Source organism: Ictidomys tridecemlineatus, chromosome 7 (genome assembly GCF_052094955.1).
Source record: "Ictidomys tridecemlineatus isolate mIctTri1 chromosome 7, mIctTri1.hap1, whole genome shotgun sequence".
In the NCBI taxonomy this organism is placed as follows: Eukaryota; Metazoa; Chordata; class Mammalia; order Rodentia; family Sciuridae; genus Ictidomys; species Ictidomys tridecemlineatus.
Window position 1 is genome coordinate 63,432,756 of NC_135483.1, and position 19,853 is coordinate 63,452,608.

The following is a 19,853-nucleotide window of genomic DNA, read 5'->3' on the forward strand; positions in this document are numbered from 1 at the left end:
CCCCAGTATATGGTGACCCAGGCAAAAAGCCATAGGTTCCTCTGGAGAATGGTCAGAGAAAGATTATCAATATAAAATTTAATTTACAACAGGTTTTTCCTCAAATGGTCTCAATCTTCCCTTCATTCAAAGAGTTCTGGGTCCATAAAATGGCTCAAGTTAGGAAACTGATTGAGGGGTTTTGTTGATTCATGTTAAATTTCTGTTCACTAGATCCAGATCTCTTCTGTTTACATAGATAAAGTAATAGTTTAGTAGATTGCCTATCATTTATTTTCTAGAATCAACAAGAGAATCCCATGGGTCACTGTGCATCAACAATTTCTACGGCTGCTTTGGCTCTGCTGCCCATTACAGTGACCATGCTCATTTTGTGTTAGGTGATTAAGTGCCACAACTTGGTGCCTGCTCCACTGAGATCTCATTACGCTTAAAGGATCCCATTTTAATGGACTATTTCCTGATGTGCTTTTAGATCTACTAGAAGATGCACTATAGAGTTCTCCAAGGATGCTGGGACATTTGTCACAAATTTATTTTTCAAAGTTATGGTGAAAAATGTCTTAGGGATCCTGTCAGGATAGTTAAGCAGATATTTTCTAACAAATTACTCTAAATTTTTCTTTAAATATTTTTTTTAATCTTTATCACACAGTACACCAAACCAGTTCTAATATTTCATTATCATTTAATATAGGCCATCTTTGGATTCATGGTTAAGTTAACCAAGCAACAAAGCAACCAGTCAACCAACCAAGCAAATGAAGCATTAAACATTGCTTCCAGAATTGAACATTGAACCCAGAATCTCTGCTCAGTGGTCCACATAAAGGAATTTGGTTTGATTCCACCTTGTATGAGTTCTTCAACTATGATCTTAAATTCTTTCCCGATTCCCTTCTACATAAATTGGAAAAACCATATAGTTCTTTTCTTGTGTAGTACTTCTCCTTCTAGGTTCCATTTTGTACCTCATTTTGAGGGTCTGCTGTGTCTTGAGTCTGGTGGAGGTCTAGAAGCAAAGAGGAGTATTGGAGATGGGTTCTGAGGAGAATCAGCATTATCTCCCTCAACTACCTTGAGGGAGGCCACTGTAGTTTCTTTGGACTAATCTCCTCAGGTAGGTGCTTCTACTGGCAAGGAAAGAAGTGGCTGACACTAAAGAATAATTTATGAGTGCAATTTCCTCACTTCATTAGAATCTATCCATCTGCCCCCTTAAAAATTTGGGGGGTTTCATTCCTTCCCATCAATGTTCTCCATTTAAAAAAAGACACCCCATACTATTAAGAATCCAATTTGTGTTGTAATTTATCCACTCAAAGAGTTAGGCTTTGGGTTTGGTTTTCAGAAATCTTGGCTCTATGGCTATTGGTGATAAGGGATTTATTCAAGGCAGACATAGAAACCTTCAGGTTATACATGTCGAGATTGAACTGAGAATTTGGCTTCCTTAGTTCGCCTTATAATTTCCACACTTTCACTAGCACAGTTAGAAGTAATCAACCAATCCTATTATACTAATTTGTTTTACTAAAATATTCTAAGTAGAAAATGCACAGTAACCCAAAGTTCACCTTCTATTTAACTGGGAACATCCAAGGCTGTGTTCTGTGAATCTCTATTGCCACATTTTGCCATGGGCTATCAATGGCCTTTTAAGCTCTGATTATAGAGCCATAAAAGTGCCTTCAAACATAATCATAGAGAACTAATTACAGAAATCTCAGAACCAATGCAGAAAGCTCATCCACAAGGCTATGTTTCTCTAGAGCCTCTTTCAGTACTAAGATCTGTAATAGTTGGGTTTCTCTAGAGAAGCAGAGGTACTAGTAAATTTATCTTAAATAGATTTTTGAATCTTTAGTTTATGTATCAGCAGCTGCCTAGGCAAGTCTAAAACTGACAGGACAAACCATCAAGAAGGGCAGGTTGGAGCTCCTGGACAGGGATTGAAGGTGCTGTCCACCTGTAGATTTCTTCTCTTCATTGGAAAACTTCAGCTGCATTCTTAAGGCCTTTTGCCACATTGAATCAGGCCTTTCCAAGTTGAAAAGAGAAGCTTGCTTAGTTAAAGCCAACTCATTATGGACTTTCATGATAGCTGCAAATATCACACAAATATCACAGAGAATCCAGAGTAGTGTTTAGTTGGATAACTAGTTTCAGCCTCACTGAGTTGACAAGTAGAGCTGACCAATCACAGTGCCCATTAGACATGGTGCTCCCTGGCCTAGTGGAAGGTGTCTGCCCACCTCTCTGTTGTACACTGGTAACAATGATGAGAAAATCGGGACTCTGAAAGCTTGTCAAGGATTGCAAATGTACTATAGCAACCCTAAGGTGGCTCTAAATCATCACTGTCTCTGGCCTTCATACTCTTTTATAAGATCTTCCTCTTTACTATGAATAGGATCTGTGGCTTGTATTTAACTGATAGAATATGACAAAAGTAATGACTTTTTTGGGGGAGGAGGTGGGTATTGAACTCAGGGGAGCTTAGCCACTGAGTCACATCCCAAGCCCTATTTTGTATTTTATTTAGAGACAGGGTCTCCCTGAGTTGCTTAGCGCCTTGCTTTTGCTGAGGCTGGCTTTTAACTCTCGATCCTCCTGTCTCAGCCTCCTGAGCTGCTGGGATTATAGGCGTGTGCCATCACACCTAGCAAAGTAATGAATTTTCACTCCTATAATTACAATGTTACGCAAGACTCCATCTTATTAGCCAACTTGCCTTAGGGTCTTGCTCTCCTTGCTGGCTTTGAAGAAGAAGCAACCACAAATCCTACATCTACAAGGAGATGAACTCTGCTCACATCTTGAGTGAATTTGGAAATCAACCCTTTCCCAGTCAAGTCTCCAGATGAGTCTCTGCCCCTGGTTGATATTTGGTTTGTAGCTTGCTAAGGACTCTATTAACGTTAGGTCTGGAGTTCTGATCTACAGAAATTTTGAGATAACAAAAATGTTATTTTAAGCCATTAAGTTGGCTTTACAAAGCTATCGAAAATGAACATAGTGATGTTTGCATCTGTTCTATCTGGCTTCATGCCCTGTTCTTTCTCTACAAAGCTATCTTGTACAAAATATAGTCCAGCTATGCTGACAGCTTCTGATGAAGGTTCTCAGGGACATATGCAGGAGACTAAGGACACAATGCCTATTATCAGTGAAGTTCTGAATTGGAAATATTATTACATTTAAAATGTGAGCCAACTAACTGAAAGATTTGTAAGAAATCTGAAAGCAGAAATTAAAGTGATTCTGCAAAAGAAATTGTTTTTAATGGAGTTAAAGATGACCAGAAGGTAGAGAGAGATAGAGATAAATGCTCTTGATTTCACAGCACAGAGACCTTTGGAAAAAAGGGAAAGGATAGTTTGTATAAGCTAGAATGAGCTAAGTTAGATTAAATCACAGCAATGATGAGGTGTCCAATTTAAAGTTTCTAGGAATGCATACATTTGAAGTTTCAAGGAACTAACTTTGGAGACCTAATGCAACTTTTCCTTATACATTATATCTTTTTATGAAATAGCATATTAGAAAGTATAATGGCCATTGTGGCTATATGAATTCTTTTCATATAGTTTAAGTTGATGGAATATCACACAATTTTAAAGAAGAAAGTGATCTGTTCCTTCTAAGAAATCATCAGTAGACCAAACCAAAATTTTCTTGTTCACTTGAAAATTGATAGCATTAGAAAAGAAAATATAACAGCAGGGTAAGGGAACTGGGAACACTTGACACATGGGCACTTGGTTCTACAGGGGTGATTTCCTTGTCATTTAGGACAAACACTGTCCTTGTTTTTTAGTGTGGTAAGAAGAGTTCTATCACGCAGCATCTGGGATCAGAGTTTGACCCCCACCATTCTCAAAGCCAGGAAAACCAGCGAAAGGCTCTGAGTGAAACACTGTCATAAAGAATGGTGACTGTTTTATAAATTTTTAAAAAATTGTTATTATTATTAACATAAGTGGCAAGCATCCTTTGGATCCTCTTCTAAGAGGTAGATTTCTTCTTCTTCTCAACATGATATAAAACTGACCCTATTGGCATTTTATTAAGACCAAGATGGTGCCCCATCCTAATGTTTTCAAAATAGGTAGAGGTTTCTCATCAATAGAAATTCTTTACAAAGCTGGAAACAAAATGGGAAAATATAAAAAAAAAAGTCGTTTTCTTGGGTCAATGTGTCCAAGAGTAGGAAAGGAAGGTTAATTTTATTCATTTGGGGGCAATTGGAACTCTGTGGCTATGTTTAGAAAGTGGGCCAGCCCTGAAAAACTCTGGTGGCCCAGTGAGGTCAGAATCAGCTGGACCCCAATTACTAACCTGTGGATCATATTGGGGGCCAAAGTGAAAGCAGTAAAAATCATTGTATGGCATCTCTGCTGAGACTATGGAACATATCAGGAGATTTGGCACAGGAAAGACTATTGTAGGGATACCCCTGAGAATACACCTTAAGCACTATTAGACAGGCTCCCATTTTTTGATTAATAAATAGAATTCACTTCGTTTCTACAGAGAACACAATGTATGACAGAGTTTGTATTTGTCTGAGTATCATCCAAGGCTTCATATGTAGATGTTTAATCCCTATGGTAAGGAACAAAGACCCTGGAGACTTAATCCATCCAACTATTGTGTATCAGCACAGAGGGTCATTTGGGAAATGATTTAGTTTAGAAAAAGTCCTTAGGGTTGAAGACTACATGATTGATGCCTGATGGCTTTAGAAGAAGAGGGAGAAAAAGATCAGAGAGATAAATACATGTGTATTCCCTGTTTCTTGCTATGTGATATTCTCAACTGCCTCAGGACTTTTGACAAGCAAGAAAGCCATCACCAACAGATCTTGTGTCTCCATTACTGTAAACAAAACCAAACCTTGTTTCTTCTAAAAAAAAAAAAAGTCTATCTTTGGCATTGCATAATAGCAACAAAAATCTGACTAATGCAATCTGTTACTGAGACTTTCATATAAAACACAGGGCTGTGGGGTTTGAACCAAGACCTGTAGTTCAGAATGCCACTGCTTACAATTCAGAGATCAAAGTGACTAAGTTAGATTCATACCATCATCAAAGGACAATCAAATGCTTTGTGTAATGAGAGAAAAGTTTGCCTCTTAGTTTTATACAAGAACCACAAAAAGCCATGGAACATTTGAACAAAAACTCAGTGTGTGAAGGTCTTTAAGTGAATAATGTAATAGTCCTTCTTTTCAAATTTATGAAATGTGTTTCTTTTTGCCCTTTTGTTAAAAGCATTTTTATCATTAAAAATTTTGCATAAATTTTAACACAGAGAGACTAGTAAAATGAAACCCTTTGTACTTTCAACAATCAATTCATAGCCAATTTGATTTCATTTATAATACCATGTACTTTCTTTACAGCTGGATTGTTTTGAAATAATTCCCAGACATATCATCTCATCAAAGAATTGCAAACGTGTTTGAAAAATTGGAATTCATATTTTAGGTCTAAGGTAACACTAATATCACTAGAATTAGAAAATGAGCCAAGAATTTGTTTGGATGACAAGGAACATACTGTTTTTTGTAATTCACCTATCCTATAAAGAATTTTGCAAATTAATTTGGAATATATAGTAAAGGAAGTTAAGTGAAAAAGAAGACAGAAAACATAACTGTGGACTAGAGGATATTTGCAACACATTTGTTGTTGATTGTGTGTGGGTGCCTGTGCATAGGTCTGTCTGTCTGTTTTATCTATCTAACAAAAATATGTATTTTTTTGTTTTTGTGTGAATGAACAGCACATCTCTTTTTCTGTGCATGCTAACTGTAGACACTTTCTTGCTCAACAGGGCATGGGCAGAATTGTAAATGAAGAGTTATTTACTTGGGATTGACCTTATATCTAAGAAGAAAATAGACTTAGTTATGCTTTCTCAAACATTCTAAAACTTCTGATTATTTGCTGGCATTCATAGACATACCAATCTCCACATCTTTATACTCTCCATTCCCTCTACTGGGAAGCCCCACTCTGTTCTTCTCTCAGATAATGTCCATTCCCTGTTAAACTGCAGCTCAACACTGGAATACATTTCAGACACCTCCTGGTTTTTCCTGGATGTTTCTATCTATTTCACAATCATGTTGCCAGTTTCAGTAAAAAGACTTTACATTCCCTGTGGGCAGGTGATAGAGCTGTGGTTATGAACACATCTTTTGGAGTCATGTAAGCCTAGGCTTGAACATGGGTTGACCATATTTTATCTGTTTGATCTTAGCAAAGTTCCTAAACTTTTCGAAGCATCTGCAAAATACAAAAATATATGTTAGGCTTTGTCTTTGGGTGACACTGTATAACACATATAGATTGCCAGGTTTTAGATTGCCAGGTGTGTAACATATTCCATTGGCTCTAAGAGCATATCTTTCTGCATTTAACGTCTCTGAAATGAAATCTTAAAATCACTGTTGGACAGGTGGCAGCTGTACAAAGTTCTCATAAGCTGAACACTTAAGAAGAGTGATGTTGAACCTGGCAGAGTAGATGAGAGTACTTTGGAAGAGAAAGTAGGAAGCAGTATTGAAGCAATCTTTAGCCCTTAGTAACTTGTGGCTATGAGTTTATTTTTACTGTTTTAATATTATGTCAATGATATTGTTGATGACAGAGAAAGTGCAAAAAATGTTGGAATTAATTATTTTGTGTCAAAACATAATTCAGAATAGTTGGATAGGAAACATAAAGAAGTCTTCGAAATACTTTAAGTAAAATAATTTTTCTTTTAATATCTACATAAAAGTACTATAGAATAAATATTCATGTCTAATTAAATTTGAGAGACATCTTAATAAACATAACTAACAATTCAAAATAATATGGAAAAGTGTTATACTTTAACAGTTTCTTCCCTTCACAGTGGTATAGAAAATAATGTTACATCTTTGTATTAATGATAGCTTAGATTTGGTGAAACAAATAACTATCACTTCAGGTTGTTTTCTGCCATAAGTAAGAGAAAATCTGTCTAGTGGAGGATTAACTAGTAATGACATTTATTTTGTTTTTACCCTGAATCTTGCAGTAGAAGAGTCTCACGGCTAACTGGGAAGTGGAAGAAGCCACTATTTGCCCAAATCTTTCTTCCTTTTCTCTGTTAGCCATGGTGTGCTACCTTTCCTTTGACATGCTTGCAAAGTGGCTGTCCCAGCTCCAGGCGTCCTGTCTAAATTAAAGGAAGAAGGAAGAGACAAGCATAAGCTTAGGAAACTTCTTATTATGGGAAACAATCTAACATTCCTAACTGAGGTTGAGGAGATTTTCTTAGGCCTCTGTTATGGTTTGAATATGAGTATTCCACCCAAAGCTTCTGGATGAATGCAGGGGATAGAATGATTGTGTTGTGAGAGCTATCACTCTATCAGTCCATCCAGGTTTGAATGGACTGTGGTGACTGCAGGCAGATAGGGCATAGCAGCAGGAGATGGGTCATGGGGGCGTGCCCTAGAAGGGCACATCTTCCTGTGGCTCTCCCTCCCCCTGCCACCTCTCTCTGCTTTCTGGGTGCCATGAGCAGAATAGCATTCCTCTACACACTATTCTACCGTGTTGTTCTTCCTCACCTTGGATCCAGAGCAATGAAATTGCAATCACAGCCTGAACCTTTGTAACTATGACCCCAAAATAACCTTTTCTATTCTTTTAAGTTGTTCTTGTCAGGTATTTTTTTAATAGAAAACAAAAGCTGACTAACATAGTCCCCTTGCTGTGATATTGGCAACCATGGTTGTAAGAAAGGCTGGGAATGTCTCTAGCCAGATTTCCTATTCTCCAGTATAAACAGTATTTTGAAGTTCACATATGATGGCACAATCATATGTGACTGAGGCCGAAGGAGATAGGAATGCAGTCCTTTGGATGAACTGAGTGATATAGAGCATCTGCATTTGTAGAAGGAGGGGTGTTGAATGAAAACAAGAGGGTAGTAGTGAAAGTAGTTGAAACTGTAGGGTTTAATCAGCAACATCTATCTTAAGCTTATAAACACACTATAACCAACTCTCAGGTCAGTATTCTACTATTCCAAAAGAGATTTTCATGAAAAATGGAATGGAATATCTCTGTGGCATTTCTAACATCTCCCATGATATTAGTGTTTCTGTTAGTCAGACTGACACTGAGCTAATTTCTGAGTTGGGTCATTTGGCCCTTACTTACAGTTTCTTCCAAATGCAGACTCTAATAACTACCAGGCTCAGAATCCTTAATAAAATATCCAGGGCTCAGATACAATGTGTTGCTTCCAGTTTCACATAGACCTTAGTATAACTTTTTTTTCTTTGTACCCATTTCTTGCTTCTTATATCTCTGGGAGACCCCTTAAGTAGTTCCTAAAACCAGACGACAGCACTTTTCAACTACCACATACCTGATGCAAATATTTTCTCCCAGTCTTCCACCATTACATTCTGAAAATACAGGATTTACTTTTAAGTATTTATTTGACTTTAATATGATTTTACATAATGTATAATGCATTCAAAATCTATATATTTATCTAGTCAAGTGTATTGATATTTTCTTTTGTTGATCTAGATGTGATCCATGAATAGAACCCTTTCTCATCTCTGGGTTGTAGAATAATTTATCAGTATGTATTTTTTTATTACTTGTATAGTTTTATTTATAACATTTATTTCTTAGGTCAGTTGGGATTTATTACTATGTATGGTGAGAGTAAGGGATCCAACTTCGCCTTTTTTCAAATGGCTGTTTTGAACTTTTTGTTCTAATTTGAGATACTATCTTGTTATATAAAATTTCCATTTTTTTTCCTTAGGTTAGTTTTTGAACTCTCTATTCCACTGGTTAACCTGTGTAGTCAAGTGCCAGTATTGCACTCTTTTTATTATAGGAGATTTGGGTATCACCCTAGTTTTAAATTAATTGAGGAAGCACTGACATCTTAAAGATGTGTAAACTATCCTATCTCAAAGAGCATCTTTTTTTTTTTTATCTCAAAGAATGTCTTTCTATTTGATCAAGTTTCCTTTCATCTCCTTCAGGAGCATTTTAAAGCTTTTTCCCATAAAGATTCTGAAAAGTTTTTGTTAAGTTTACTTCTAACTATTTCGTACTTTATGTTCTTATTGGAAATGCGATTTTCTTCGACATTATATCTTCTAATTGGTTATTTGTGTATCAAAGGCTATATATTAATCTATTCTAATTTGACACTATGCTTGTGATGGTTCATCTTGATTGTCAACTTGATTGGCTTAAAGACACCTAAGATTAAGGGATTTCTGATGTGTCTATGAGTGTGCTTCCAGAAATGATTGGCATGTGGAACAGCAAACTGATGGGAGAAAACTGCCCTGAATGTGGGTGGCACAGTTCAATAAGCTGGGGGCCTGGATGGAACAAAACATGGAGGAAGAAGGAAGCCGAGGCAGATTTAAACACAATTCTTCCTGATTGATTGCTTCAGTACTTCTTTGGTTGCCTGAGGACATTGACTCCAGCCCCTACACTCTTCCAAAGAAGACTCTGACCAGTGATTCTCCAAGGACCTCTTAGGTGTCCTTCAGTGTCAGACTGGGACTGCATCATTCAATCTTCTTCTTCTTCTTCTGAAGTTCCGGCTTCTTGGTCTGAGCAGCTACTGGTTTCTCTGGCTCTCCAGCCTGCAGATGGCTATTGTGGGCCTATCCAGCTTTTAATCTGTAAGCTAATCTAATAAATTCCCTTTTTTATTCACCCATGCATGTGCATGTGCACACACATTATTTTCATACTTGGGGACAGTGGCAGAACCTCCAAAACACACACACACACACACACACACACACACACACACACACACACACATCCTGATGATTTTGTCCCTCTAGAAAACCCTAACATGCTGCTTTATATTATTCTATTAAATGTGATTTAAGTTTGCATTAAAATAAGGTTAAAGAATTATTTTCATTGTGAATGTACTATCTTTCTATAACATTTTGAGCTAAATAAACTTTTGGAGGGCAATCTGACCACAAAAATACCAGTGTTTTTCAGGGAAAATGCATCTTGACTTTCTAACTGTTAAGCTGCAAAGGAATTGATAAAACAACCCACATGCAAATGGACAACAGCATAAATATTTTAACTATGAATATAAAGAAAAATTTTAAAAAGGTATATATAATTTAAAAAACAGTAAGCATGATGTTTGCTACCTTATTTATATATTCATATTCTTTTAAAAAATAAATTTGTTCTAATCAGTTATACATGACAGTAGAATGCATTTTGACATAGCATACATAAATGGAGTTTAACTTCTCATTCTTCTGGTTGTACATGATGTAGAGTTATACCAGTTTTGTAATCATTTATGCACATAGAGTAAGAATGTCTGATTCATTCTACCATCTTTCCTACCCCCATACCTCCTCCCCTCCCTTTACCCAACTCTGTCTCACCCAAAATACCTCTATTCTTCCCTAACACCCTCCTTCATTGTGAATTAACATCCACAGAAAACATTCTGCCTTTGGTTCTTTGGGATTGGTTTATTTCTTTTATAGTATGAATTTAGCATTTGTCTTTGAATGGTTTGTAAAATACATTTCTGTGGTGAAGCCAGACATAATTAGAGTTATACTTGGAATTTGATATGATTTCCTTCATGAAAGTCTTTCTCCATTTTTGTCACATTTAATGTTTAGTGCTCTGTATATTTAAGCTTTCTTCCATGTTTGTTGCATTTTTGCAATTACATTCAATGAAACTGAATCAATGTCTTTGCTAAGGCAGCATCACTTGTTTAGTGCACAATAAATGCTTATCTAGAGTATTTTAGGTTTGTTTGCCTCACAGATTGCTGAGATGCAATCTTTCTCAACTGAGTGTATTGATTTTATGGCCCCTATCATAGAATCTCATGCCTGGGAATCACTGCAAGAAGCAACTATTCAGTATCCCTGGCTACTTAGACAGCCAAAAAAAAACTTGGCACAAAAATATCCTGGCAATTTTCTTCAGCACATCTTACTGTGTAATAACTTGTAAGATTTTCAGAAAGAAATTTCTTATATCCATATTAAATTACCAATGTGGCATAGATTTTTGAGTTTCAATTCTAAACGACTGGATAAATTACCATCTGTTGATGGTAAGACATCCACATAGGATTTGAAAAAGTGTTGAAATGTTGTGGAATAAACTGAAAATATTACCTCGCTGGGCCAGAATGAGAGATTTTCAATCAAGTGCCCATCTCTGCAAAGTGTTTGTGCTGCAGTGAGATGGGCAATTGCCATCAATGATCTTGAATTCAACCCTCTTGCACTTTCCTGAGTAGTATTAGCACCGGGACTGAAACTGACAGCACAAGATGAGCTATGATATGGAGTCAGACAAATTATAGTTATGCTGTCAAGGTAATGGGCTATGCACAGGGACAGGCATTCCAAGCCCATCTCAGGAAGCACACTTTGTCTGAGCAGACAAGGACAGGCTGACCTAACATTCCTTCTGGTATTGGTTTGCCTGATGTTTGATATTGATGCGTCTGATGATTTCTGATTGTATAAAGTCAAGTGTTTACAGAAACAAGTAGAAACTGTACTGACTGTACAGCATGGTAGTCAAGAAAGGGATGCCATTAACTTCCAGACTCCAACAAAGCAGAAAGTATGATGGACAATACTTGGGGACCGTGGCAGACCCTCCCAAACATGCAGCCAACTTCTTATAGCAATGAACAGGCTTATTATCTTTGGCCATTTAAGACACTTTCCAGGTTGTTTCTTAGTGTAAATGACCTAGCCTCTCTTGAACAATGTAATCATAAATCACAATTTTAAATTGTTGAATTCTGTTTTTGTAATTTAACATTATATCATAAGCATTTTGCAATATTTTTAGAAGAATTATTCGTTTAACAGGAACTAAGAATTCTCACTTTGATGAATGAGTGTTTTCTAATTTCTTGTAGTCCATTATTTAAATCTCTTTCCCCTCCTCCCCGGGCCCATACTATAATTCATAGAATTTCAGATTAATCTGAAGGAGTGGGTTAATGATTAATTTAATTATAAATTAACACATTTTTTTCCTAGCCTCAAAATATGTAAATGTTTGAACATTCCTAACGCATCACGCCCAGGGAGTTCAATATATTGTGCTTCAGAATGGTTTCAATGCGTTATTGAGTAGACGACAGGAAATAGCCTACGCGAAGTATTGGGAATCCCTGTGTTCAGTACCCTGGACTGTGGCACTAGCTTTGCTTTCTGCCTGGAGAGGCCCTGGCACCTATGGGTGTGGCTTTGTCATTGCTGCAGCAGCCAGCACTGGTAGAAACCGAGATAAATCAGGTGACAGTTGCTCTAACCCCAAGAGCACAGTCCTCAGCAGCCCTAACCATGGGTGCCACAGGCTTCCCGTGTTCTATGGAAGCTTCCACAGCACTGACCAGGCTGTGAGCTCTGAAGGATCTGATTGGACAGTAGCTATAGAGAGGTTACCGCCCCCAAGAAGAGCTCGACCAATAGGATCCAGAAATGGTGGATGCAGTCTTCTTGCGCCTTGTCTCAGATATTTTGAAGGTAACCAATTTGGCGCCAGGGCATCCCCTTCAGTTAGGCACTTCGTGTATTAGGTTCGCTGTTGGCTCCTTTCTGGTCTCGCTGCATTTCCCCTTCACTCTTGTTTCTTTAAGATTGAGCTCCTTTAAAACATCTTGTCATTGAAAGTTGGGCTCGTGCTTTGTTTTCTAGAAAACCGAGGCTGTGAAGATAACTATTACTTGAATAGACACTGGGGACAAAATTAAATAATTCTTCTTTAATTGGATGCACTTCTTTGACATGGTTAACCGTATTGCAAAGGAAGGCAAAGATACTAATTCAAACTCATGGTAACTTTCATCACTGGGTAACAGAGAGTTTTAAAATTTCCATGAGCACAAGCCACACACTTCATGCATATGTTTAAGTGCTAGGGTAAACTGTCTAAAATCTACATTTCTTTTCTGTCTTTTGCCTCTTGCTGTGGCAAGATATATAATTATAAGCAGAAAGTTGAAGAAGCCTATTTTATATTAAACTAATAAAGAAAACATACTAAATATTAAAAAATTAATAATACAGATTAATGGGTTGTACTGTAACTTTTGATACATGCATGTCATGCACTGATAATGTTCACTGTCCCTTGTGCCCTCTTTTACCTTCTCCTCCTTCTGTCCTTTCCAGGTCACCTTCCCTTTCACTGATAGTCCCTCTTCTACTTTCAGGTCACTCTTTTAACATTTTAAAAATTAATTTTAGTTTCCATAGATGACAGCATTACATGATACTTGTCTTTCTGTATTATTATTTCCCTTTACATCATGTCCTTCAGTTCCATCTATTTTCCTGCAGTTGACACGATTTAATTCTTCTTTATGGCTGAATAATACTCCGTTGTGTGTGTCTACCGTGTTCTCCTTATTTGTTCATCAATTGATGAGCACCTAAGATGATTTCATATCTTGGTTATTGTGAATAGTGCTGCAATAAATACTACTATGCAGATATCTTTTTTGGATGCTAACTTCATTTCCTTCAGATATATACCCAGGAGTGGTATAGCTGAATCTTATGGTAGTTCTGTTTTTAGTTGTTTGAGGAATCTCAGTACTGTTTTCCGTAGTAAATATACAAATTTACATCCCTGCCACCAGTGTATAAAGGTTACTTTTTTTCTCTACATCCTTGTCAATTTTTAATGTTTTTGTTTTGAAAATATCCATGCTGATTGACATGAGATAAAATCTCAATGTAGTTTTTCATTTACATTTCCATTTTGGTAAAGATATTGAATATTTTTTTTTCATAGATGTATTGACCATTTGCATTTCTCCTTTTAAGAATTGTTTGTCTGGATCATTTGCCCATTTTTTGATTGAATTGTCTTGCTGTTGTTCTTTTTGTTTTGTGTTTTGCGAGTTCTTTATATATTCTGGATATTAATTCTCTGTCAGATAAATACATACTGAATATTTTTCCCCATTCTATAGATTGTCTGTTCACTTTGTTGATTGTTTGCTGTGCAAAAACTTTATAATATGATGGAATCCCATTTGTAATTTTTGATTTTGTTTCCTGAGCTACTAGAGTCCTGTTCAGGAAATCATTGCCTGTTTCAGTTTCTTGAAATATTTTTCCTACATCATCATGTAGAAGTTTTAAAATTTCAGGTTTTATGTTTAATCATTGATCAATTTTGAGTTGATTCTTGTACAGAGGGAGAAATAGGGGCCTAGTTTCAATTTTCTACATGTGAAAATCCATTTGACTGTCTTTTCTCCAATTAATGTTTTTGGCATTTTTATCAAGAATCAATTGTCCTTAGATACATGGAATTATTTTCTGGGTCCTCTGTTCTATTGGTCTACATGCCTGCTTTAATGCTATTACCATTGCTTTTTGTTGTTGTTGTTGTTACTAAGGCTCTGTAGTATGTTTTGACGTTAATTATTGTGATGCTTTCATTAGAGTTCCCTTTGTTCAGTATTGCTTTCTTTATTCATGGTCTTTTTGGTTCCATATGAATATTAGGATTTTTTCCTAGTTCTATTAAGAATACCAATTGAAATTCCTAGTCATTGGAGAAATGTCTTCAGTTTTTCCCTTTTCAAGATGATCTTGGCTATGGCTTTATCAGATGTAGCCTTTATTATGTTGAGGGACGATCCTTCTATATCTAATTTATTCAGGATTTTTATCATAAAATGATGCTGAATTTTATCAAAGACTTTTTTTCTGTATCTGTTGAGCTGATTATGTGACTTTCATGCTTGATTGTATTTATGTGATTTATAACATTTATTGATTTGCATATATTGAACCACTCTTGCATCCCTGAAATGAAACCAACTTGATCATGTTGTATCATCTTTTTAGTGTGCCATTAAGTTCGATTTGCAAATATTTGGTTGAGGATTTTCGCATCTATGTCATAGTTTATTTGTTCTGTTCTTATAAGGTTTTAGTTGCAGGACAATATTGGCTTCATAAAATGAGTTGAGAAGTATACCTTCTATCTTACAAAATGGTTTCAAGAACATTGGTAGTAGTTCTTTAAAGGTCTGATAAAATTCAGTGTTCCTGGGTTTTTCTTTATTGGAGGACTTTTAATTACTCTTTCAATCTCATTACCTGTTGTTGATTGCTAGGTGGTTTTCTTGGCTCAATTTAATAGATCATCTGTGTCAAGAAATTTGTCCATTTCCTCTATATTTTCCAATTTCCTGGAATATAGTTTTTCAAAATATTCCCTCACAATATTTTGAATTTCAGTGAAATCTATTACATATCTTCTTTTTCCCCTCTAGTTTTATTTATTTGGGTCTCCTATCTCCTTCTTTTAGTTGCTTCAGCTAAAAGTTATCAATTTTAGTTTTATTTATCTTTTCAGAGAACCAACTCTTTGTTTCATTAATTCTTTGTATAATTCTTTCTTTTAGTTTCTATTTCAATCATTTCTACTGTGATTTGTTTCTTTTCTTCTGTTGATTTGGGGCTTAGTTTTTTTTCTTGTTTTTTAAGATCTTGAGGTGTATGGTCATGTTTATTTGAGATATCTCTTTTGTTGTTGTTGTTGTTGTTGTTGTTTTGGGTTGTTGTTGATTGTAGGCAGGTGTTGCAGTAAACTTTCCTTTTAGTACTTCTTTCATTGTATCTCACAGGTTCTTGTATATTGTGTTTCCATTTTCATTTGTTTCTAGAACATTTTTTTCTTTACTTCTCCCATGATTTCTTCAATGACCATACATGTTCATTCAAAAATATGTTGTACAATCTCCAATTATTTGTACAATTTCTATAGTTTCTCTTACTGGTGATTTCTAGTTTCATTGCATTGTGATCTGATAAGATGCAAAAAGTTATTTCAATTTTTAAAACTCTCACAATAGGCTATTAAAGTCAGTTCTTCAAGCTCTGATATTCTGTTTTCTGCTTGATGTACTCTGTTGTTAAGGTTTCCTACTGATTTTATTCTAAAAATCTGATTTATTGATTTATTGAGGTTGCTCATCTCCAAGATTTATATTATTCTTTATAAAATTATACTTTTTATTGAAATATTCATTTGTATAATTTATTGACTTCCTTTATCCATTCAACATTTTATTTATTTATTTACTTTGGATTTCATTGAGTTGTTTTTTTTTTAAATCAGTCTCTTATTTCTTTGTCCAGCATTTCATCCACTTTGATATCTTTGGAATTTATCACTATGAAGTTATGAACTTTAGAATGTATAATACAACCCCTTGGTTATTATATTTCTTGTTTTTCTATGTTGACATTTGTGTATCTTTTGAGATGGGCATGTCTTAAACTTTCCTGTGAGAGCCTTGTTAGGAAGCAGTCGACTCCCGATAATGTGCCTTGGGGTATCAGTTTGTTGTGTAGTACTGAGTTTGATTCCAATTACACTTCATAGCATAGACCCCCTGTGGCTTCTTTGGCTGTGATTATAAACATGTACAATGTTGGAACCTGAAGGACCCACTTTCTCTGTAAGTCTCACATGAGTGGGTCTCTCTGATAGTTCAGACAGGTGTGATGTAGACAATACAGTAAGTGGGATGCACCCTTTCTGGTTGTTCTTACAATGAGAGTAGAAGCTCCTGTCAGGTGGTGGAGTGTTCCTCATGCACTATTGTATTGGCTCTGTTGCTTGGATACCATTCTGGTACTGGCTGTGCCATTGTGAAGGGCCTGAAGCTTTTACCTTCTATGTTGATACTGATGCAGATTTTGGTGTTTCACAGGGAAATGCAGGGGTCAGGGTCACAGCTTTCCTGTGTCACTCATCTCCAGTCTTGTCATTAATGTGTGTGATATGATAGAGTGTGGAACTGAATGCTGTTAAGGGTCTTTTGAGTGTGGTGCCTAAAAGAGTTGTGTTATATCTCTCTGCTGTTGCTATGGGGAGTGTAAAGGAGTGGACTGTCAGGACCCCTTAGCTGTGCCTTCTTGGTGGTGGGTTTTGGTTGTGAATTTTTGCACCCCTTTTCTTTATGTTGATGTATTTGTCAAGATTTGAGCAGGACTAGCTCATGGCTGAAGCAATGCATAATTCCTCTCAGGAAGGAAGTGGAGCTCAGTGACAGAGTACTTCCCAACATGTGCACAGTCCTAGGCATGATCCTTATGTAAAGAAAATGAAAAGAGAAAAAAAAATGAAATGAAATGAAAATCAAATACAAAAGACAGGTAGCTGGGAATGGTGGGGCACACCTGTAATCCTAGAGACACTGAGAAGCCGAGGCAGAAGGATTGCAAAGTCAAAGCCAGCCTCAGCAACTTAGCGAGGCCCTGAGTAATTTAGTGAGACTCTGTCTCAAAATAACAAATGGAAAGGACTGGGAATTTAGCTCAGTGGTTAAGCATCCCTGGGTTCAAACCCCAGTATGAAGAAGAAGAAGGAGAAGGAGAAGGAGAAGAAGAAGAAAAAGAAAAGATATGGGGGAAATAACAGAATTAAATAAAATGTTCAGAAGATAATAACATAATTTTTTAAATGTAGAAAATAAATAATCTTAATTATAAATTAAAAAGTGGAGAAAAGAAAAAAATGAAAAGCAGATGGAAAGTAAAAAGTGGAAAAAGAAGAAAAAAGAAAGATTAAAAATATAAAAGGGGAGAGAAGCAAGGAAAAAAAACTAGCTACAAAAAAATGTATAATAAAAAATAAATACTTCCTCTCAGCCAATATACTCAAATGAAAGGACAAGAGTAGATACTGCACTCTGTTCTGATCAGAGCTTTTCTTCACTTCTTTGTTGGTCATGTTCCCTGTGGCCATTGCAAAGGCTGGATGTTTTTCACTGTTTTAATCAGCTTTATTGCTGCTCTAACAGATCTGACCAGAACAATTTTAAAGGCAGAAAAGTTTCTTTGAGGGCTCACAGTTTCAGAGGTCTTAGTCCATTGAAGGCCAGCTCCATTCCTCAGGGCTTGAGGTGAGGCAGAACATCATGGTGGAAGACTGTGATAGAGGGAAGCAGCAGAGAGACTCCACTCTCCAGATACAGATATATACCCAAAGCCATGCCCCAATTCCCACCCCCTCCATCCACACCTTTCCACTTCAGTTATCACTCAGTTAATCCCTAGCAGGGGATTAAATCATTGATTGGGTTAAGACTCTCACAACTCAATCATTCTCCCCTGAACCTTCTTGCATTGTCTCACACGTGAGCTTTTGGGGGACACCTCACATCCAAACCATAATATTCGCCTTCTGCTATTTTTTTTTTTTTTGAGCCTTGAATGTCCCCTGAGCCTCATGGTTTGAAGGCTTGGTCCCAAATGAAGCAGTGTTCAGAGGTGTGGATTGGGGAAGTATCTGGATCATGAGGGTTCAAAACTTATCAGTTGGTTAATCTATTTGACAATAACTTTAATAAACTGGTAGGAAATGGTGGAAACTTTAGTGGACAGAGCCTAGTTGGAGGAAGTAGTCTATTACATCTCCGAGGCTGCTGATCCTCCTCCTCCTCTCCTCCTCCTTCTTCTACTTTCTCTCTCTCTCTCTCTCTCTCTCTCTCTCTCTCTCTCTCTCTCTCTCTCCTGGCTGTCATGAGCTGAATCAGTTTCTTCCCCCATACCCTTTGGTCATGATGTTTGACTTCATCTCTGGCTTACAGCGGTGGAGTCAGCAGACCCATAGACCTTAACTTCTGAAAACCATGAGCCAAAATAAATATTTCCTCCTTTAAATGGTTTATTTTAGGTATTTTGGGTCATAGTATTGAAAAGCTGACCAACTGACTCCCTCTTTCTTTCTTCTTTTGTGGTGCTTGTCTGGTTACTAGCAAGAGGGATTTGTAGCTGAGCCAGTTGCAATTCTTCTCAGCTTCTTTGATCCCTGGAATGAACTAGTGTGGAAATCAGAGCTCCCCAGATAAAGATTCTCTCCAGAGCTTTTTGGGCTGTGCATTCCAAGGGTGGGGAAAAATGCCACCACCAAGTGTCAATAATGAATAATGCAGCCCAGGAGACGGATCGTGCCTGGCAAAGATTGTCTTTGGAGCAGTGTTGTGCACTTCAAGGCTGGGACTGGTGCTGGTGTTTGTCAGTTAGCTAACCGAATGTGGATAGTGTCCTCTAAAAGCTCATGTGTGGGACAATGCAAGAATGTACAGGAATGAAATGATTGATTTGTGAGAGTTGTAACCTAATCCCTGTACTATAGATATGGATTAATTAGGCAGAAACTGGGCAAGTATAGTGTGGCTGGAGGTGGTGGGTTTATATTTTGTACATGGTCTATAGTTTGTACATGGTCAGCAGAGGTCTCTGGCTGCTTTTTTTTTGTTGCTATATCCTGAGCTGTTTTCCTCCTCAAAGCCCATCCACCATGATGTTTTGCAGCAACCTCTCGTACCAGAGCATTGGTTATCTGACCATGGACTGAATTGTGAGCCAGAATATCCTTTTTCTTCTCTACACTCTTCGTGTCAGATCTTCTGGTCACAGAGGTGCAAAAGCTAACTAAAACGTTGGTTCTGCTGCATTTTCCTACATGCCCCTGTGGGTGGAGAACAGCAATGGAATCACAAAAGAACTTAGGTGGGGAGTGAAGTGGGGCCCTGCAAGTCACTGCCCTTGATTCTGGTGTGCCTAGACTGCTCTCATGTGAAACCATGAACTGTTCACTCTCCCTAGGCTTTTGACACCTTGTCCTCCTGAACCACAGATTTTATAGGGAAGTGCCTTCCATTGCCCACCATGACACAGTCCAGTTTCCCATCATAGAATTCTCAGTGACCCATGAAGGAGTCTCCACTGGGGCAAACTGACTCTTGAG